Genomic DNA, 5,849 nt, shown 5'->3' with positions numbered 1-5,849 from the left:
CTTGGCAGTGCAGCTTCCTTTGTCTTTGACCTCATAGAGCTTGGGGGGGGACGGGGGGGAGGGAACCTTGGTCTCAGAGAGGTCCAGCTAGGACCAAGCAGGACCTCCTCTCCTGGCCCGAAAAGGGTCGCGGCCACACAGACCTCATGGCATGGCACCAGCCCCCAGAGCACCTGGGTGGGCCCTCCAGGGGGACAGGCCTAGCATAGGTGTTCTGCTTTGTTCTTCTATAGCCAGTTTTGCCCAGATCAAAGCAGGCACACTGTTCAGACTCAAGTCACAGCAATGTCTCCCTTACCAGCAAACTACTTCTTCCACTCAACTCTCCAACGCCCAGACACAGGTCTTGGTCTCACTTGGGAGAGAGAGCCAAAGGGGCCTGGCTCTGTCATTTCCAGAGGCTGAAGAATCTGGAGAAAACGAAATTCCTAAGGACCCAGATCCCTTCCCAGGGTGGAGAGCCAGGCCTGGAGCCCATCTCTCTCCAAGAGAGGACCCTGGCCACAGATTCTGCTTTTCTCCTACCCATCACCCCAGCACCTGCGGGGGCAGTGAGCTGTTTTGTTTTCACCAAGTGTTGCAGATTCACATCTTGGTGGGGATTTGCGGGGGAAGCAGAGAGGTATGAAGGCGGTCAAGGTTGTGATGTTACGGAGATTTTGATTGGAGTACACGGGCGGGATGCTGAGAGCAACTGGGCTGAAGGGAGAGATTATTCCCAAGCAGATAAAGAACAGCATGTGCTCTCCTTACACGGACGGTGCCTTTTTACTCACCTTGAAGGGTGCACTGCACCCAGGGTCGCTGTTCCGTGCAGGAGCGCCAAGGCTCCTTCGGAGCTATCCACTCCCTTACTCTTTCCTTTGTCGCCAGCGGCTGCATTTGCAAGCAAACAGCTCTTCCTTAACGCCAGTCCACCCTCACCCACTTCCCTTCCGCCGGAGAAATAAAAGGGAGCCGGACCTCAGACGGCTCACAGGTTCTCCGTCTCCATCACTTCTTCGTGATCAGGCAGGAAGCCCCCTCCTACCCATATTAAGTCCTTTGAGTGATACCAGACCAACTCTGACACAGAAGCCTGTTAATGAGCCCACAGCCCGGCATCTCATCGCTTCACTGGCAGGGGGAAGACGGGGGTGTATTTCTCTCTTCCTCTCGCGTGGATGGTGCGACTGAAAACAAACGCCTCGCTGAGTTCTGAGTTAGGATTGGTGGAGAGAAGGGGAATATTAACAAACGGACCTCTTCCTCCCACGTTCCCCACTGCCTTTGCCATCAGGCACAAGGAGTCATCCTTTCCTGAGAGCTGATTCCAAGTCATCTGCTTCCAGTGCGGAAACTGACCGACCCCTGGGCATCCTCTGGAAATGAGGGTGCCAGCCCCGAGGGCAGAACTGAGTGCCGGCACGCGGGATTCCCCTTCTCCACGAGGCAGGTTCCAAAGTTACGCCTGGCCATCTCTGCCTCCCATGAGATGCCCGAGTTAGGAAGCGGGCAAGAGAATGTATTCTGCCTAGCCCAGGAAATGGCATGAGGGCAGAATGGAGAAACCTGGTGGCAAATGAGCCCTCATCTGCTGCAGCCCATCCGTTCATTTACTTGTGAGTTGCAGGGGGTGGTGGACTGTTGTCCAGGCTAGAGCCACCCCAGGACACCTGATGGGCAGGCTAAAAATGGAAATTTGGGGGCAGGCTATCCCCAGCAGCTTGCGAGTGTGGGGCCATGCCGCCCACATTTCCATCCTCAGGGTCATCTGTACCAAAGCCACCCTCCCCGCCCCATCTTGTCTGCTCAGTGATGCTCAACACAGCAGCAGCTCTTTGATTCCAGATCCTAGAATTATAAACTGGAAAGAAAAGAGGGCTGGGGAAGTTCCCCCATACTGAAGGCAAATCCAGGCAAATTGCCCTTAAAAAAAAAAAATCAAACCAGCAAATAGAACTCAGGCTTCCTTCAAACTACTCAGTCCATTTCTTCAATCGCCTTTTGGGGGCTCACTGAGGCCCTACATGAGTATGATGATGGGAGCCACTTGCAGCATCTCAGGTCCCTGGACCCATCGGGCTCCTGGCTCATGGATGTGGCTGAGGCCTACATGGGAACCTAACGCACCCTCTCAGGACAGAGACCTCCTGTGACCTGACCAAGGCCTGTGGGGCGGGGATAAAGCCACTACAGGAACGACAGGAATCTCAGGACAGGTGGCAGCTGGGTGTCCTAGTGAAGGGGTCCTTGGGGAGAAGAGGCAGGAAGTGGATCAGGGAAGACGGAATAAAGAACTGGGATGCGGGTGAAAAGAAAGCAAACCGTAGTGGGAAACGGCGGGGACCCGGGGCTGGAGAAGAGAGGCAAACACCTACCAACACTCAGAATCTCCCCGTGAAACTAAGAATCGCCAGGTCCCATCCGTGGGCGCCTGGGAGCCTGCTGTCAGGCCTCCTACCCGTGCCCCACACGCTGATGACAACGCGGCCAGTGCCACAGAGAGACTGGTGCCCTCAGACCTCACTCAGCCTCGGAAAGCTTAACAGCCCTCCAGCCAACTAGGACCCTTGGCCAGGCTCCCACCATGTGCAAAAAAGAAAAAGAAAAAAGAACACACAAAACCACACACAAAAACAACCCAAGCCATACTCACCATGCCTCGCACTGGCTACAGAGAGGCCTAACAAAACAGTTTGTGCATAAACATGACAGATTAGCATTTCCTGGCTGGCATGCTGAGAAGGAGCCAGAGAAAGTAAGTGACACAGTCCATCCCATTAAGGAGCTCCTAATGGGGAACACGTATGAAAACCATAGGATGTATTTGCAAAGTGACCCACGAGCACATGCAAGAATCACGTGAGGCGTCAACCCCGTAACCACAGGACACTCAGGTAAGTCAGTCTCCTCTGCATCTCTCCTCTGGGTCCCCTGATAACCATACTTGGGACTCAGGCATCTGCTGGCAGAACACCAAGCACCCACCCTTCTGTGTGTCCTGAGTTCACCCCAAGCTGGGCCCAAGAATTCCCGAGCTTAGAGGCCCCAGCGCGCGCGCGCACGCGCACACACACACACACACACACACACACACACACACAGCCTGCCATCAGCCCCCTGGAAAGCTGGGCACTGTATCATTTCCATCCTCCTGCCCCTCTCCCCTCTCCCCCCGTCCTTAACTCTCCCAGACCCTCTGACATGCTCACCCTCCCCCATGGTTTCAGGTGCCACTTCGGACACCTAACCTGGTCTCATTAGCCCAGACCTCTCTCCTGAACTCCAGACTCGATTATATAATCAGACCGAACGTGGGAGTCCCATAAACCCTCCCACTCCACGGTGACTTCACCTCTCCCCCAAACCTCCTCCTCTAACATGCCCCACTTCAACGAACAGCACCACCCATGTCGCCTGAAGTCATCCTGGTGAGCTGACTCCCCTCCTCTCCATCTCCGCCCACCCACACTCAGGCGCCAGGGTCCTGCTTCAGTTTGGACAACACTGCAATGTCTTGACCTCCTTCACCCACCATCCACTTGGTCACCAGGTCCCAAAACACGGCCACTAAGCTATAATGGAAATATATAATCCAGTCATTTAGACTAAAGGATGATTTCAGAACATATATGCAAAAGAATGCCCAGCCGGTGTGGCTCAGTGGTTGAGCATCGACTTATGAACCAGGAGATTATGGTTTGGTTCCCGGTCAGGGCTTGATCCCCAATACGGGGCATGCAGGAAGCAGTTGATCGATGATTCTCTCTCATCATAGATTTTTTAAAAAATATCTCTACTGATTTTTTTTACAGAGAGGAAGGGAGAGAGACAGAGCGTTAGAAACATCGATGAGAGAGAAACACCCATCAGCTGCCTTCTGCACACTCCCTACTGGGGATCGAGCCCGCAACCAAGGTACATGGCCTTGACCAGAATCAAACCCGGGACCCTTCACTCCACAGGCTGACGCTCTACCCACTGAGCCAAACCAGTCAGGGCTCATCATTGATGTTTCTATCTCTCCCTTCCTCTCTGAAATCAATACAAATAAATATTTTTTAAAAAAGCTTTGAAAGACAACAGGCAAAGCGCGGTCCCCAAACCCGCCTGCAGCCTCTTTGTTTCATATGGAGAAACCAGTGTGCCTCTCCGTACAATGAAATATTGCAATATATTTTCTATCCAAGATTCTGGAGAAAAGATTAATAAATTTACCAAGTGGGGAGGGGAGGGTGGCAAAGTATTTAATAAAAAGCAGTGACAATACAAAATCCATTTCTCCCACACAGGCAAAACCCTTGCTGAGGGCACAGCAGTAGAGGCACCCCCAGTGGGTGTGTTCCCCACTCCTTCTTGCACTGCGGGGCTGCTTTGTAATCCGGACACCAAATCCCACGAAGCAGAAAAGCACCACGCAAGCCTACTTATTATCTCAAGACAAAGGGGGAAATAGTACAAGGCAACCAGTTGCAAGCTTCCTCGCTAATTGCCGAGAAGGGGAGAGGCTGCTGGAATCTACTTTTTCTCACCTGGTCTTTAAAATAGAGGAATCAGACACTGTGGTTCGACAACAGCAAAGGATAAAAAAAGAATCGTTGTCTAAAAGCCTAACCCATGCCATCTGCCTGATCCTCAAAGCTGGCAGGCCGCGCCCTGGCCTAAGTGCCCGGCTCGCGTTCTCACCGCCCGTTCCAGCAGGATCACCCTGCTCCAAATCTCCCCAAGGCACCCAGCTTCTACTCACATTGTTCCCTCGTCCTGCACGCCTGTCCCACTGTCCATCTGCTAACACATACTCATTAAGACAAACACAATGTCTGCTCCCTTTACGAAAGATTCCTGACGGCTGGAACCTCAGAGGCCACGTCCTCCTGTTTGCTCCCCGTCTCCTCACAGAAGCACCTGTAACTCTTCAGCTCACAGATCTGCTTACCCCTACAGACTACAAAACCCTGTGGGCAGGAACCGTGCCATCTTCATCTTCGTATACTCAGACCTCGCTCAGTACCTGGTCCTAAAGAAGTCTTTAATAAATGTCAACTGAATGAATATCTATACAGTTGGCCCTCGAACAACACAGTTTTGAACTGCATGGATCCACTTACCAGTATACATATACATGGATTTTTTTTTCAATATTGTTAATGTATTTTCTCCTTATTTATGATTTTCTCAATAAAATTTTCTTTTCTCTAGCTTACTTTTTTCTAAGAATACAGCATATAATACATGTGGTAATTGACTGATTATGTTATCAGTAAGGCTTCTGGCCAAAAGTAGGCTGCTGGTAGCTAAATTTTGGGGGAGTCAAAAGTTATACATGAATTTTCAATTGGAGAGGGGTCAGCGACCCTAACCCTTGCATTGTTCAAGAGTCAACTGTACTGTAATGGTTTAATTAAAACCATTCAAATTATCCTTGTCTTGGTGCCCTAGAATCCTGGGTCCAGGGTAGCACATCCCAGGGGTGCTAAGAGTGTGGGCCCATGAACAAAACCGACTGAGTTGAAGGGCACTAATGACTGCTTACACAGATTTAAATGCAGGTGCTGGGAGGAGGGAAGGACAGCAATGTTCATACGTGGAAAGACAACTTCAATAAGAAAGGAAGTCCTGTCAGCTCTCTCTCAATCATGTTGACGGAGGAAAACAATGCAGCAAAAAATTCTAACCAGTGGAGAATCTATAGATGAATATTATTAAGCCTTGAGACATGTGTTATTTCTTTGCAGCAAATTTGTCTTCCAGATTCTATTTGGCTCAAGCTATGTGCCCGTGATAAAGGATGACAGGTATCGAAAGTGGAGCTTTATGAAGCTTAGCTGTCATGCAGACACCTGGGCAGGGCAGGAGGTTCCCTTACC

General features: G+C 51.1%; 1 protein-coding gene across 1 annotated transcript in view; it reads left to right on the top strand.

The window, feature by feature from the left end:
- CDK5RAP3 (CDK5 regulatory subunit associated protein 3) overlaps positions 1-5,849 on the top strand; it is a 161,134-nt gene that overhangs the window by 120,346 nt on the left and 34,939 nt on the right. The gene's annotated exons all lie outside the window — the stretch shown is intronic.

This window comes from Myotis daubentonii, chromosome 16 (genome assembly GCF_963259705.1).
Source record: "Myotis daubentonii chromosome 16, mMyoDau2.1, whole genome shotgun sequence".
NCBI lineage: Eukaryota > Metazoa > Chordata > Mammalia > Chiroptera > Vespertilionidae > Myotis > Myotis daubentonii.
Note: the sequence above shows the minus strand (reverse complement) of the source record. Positions and strands in the feature narration are given on the sequence as shown.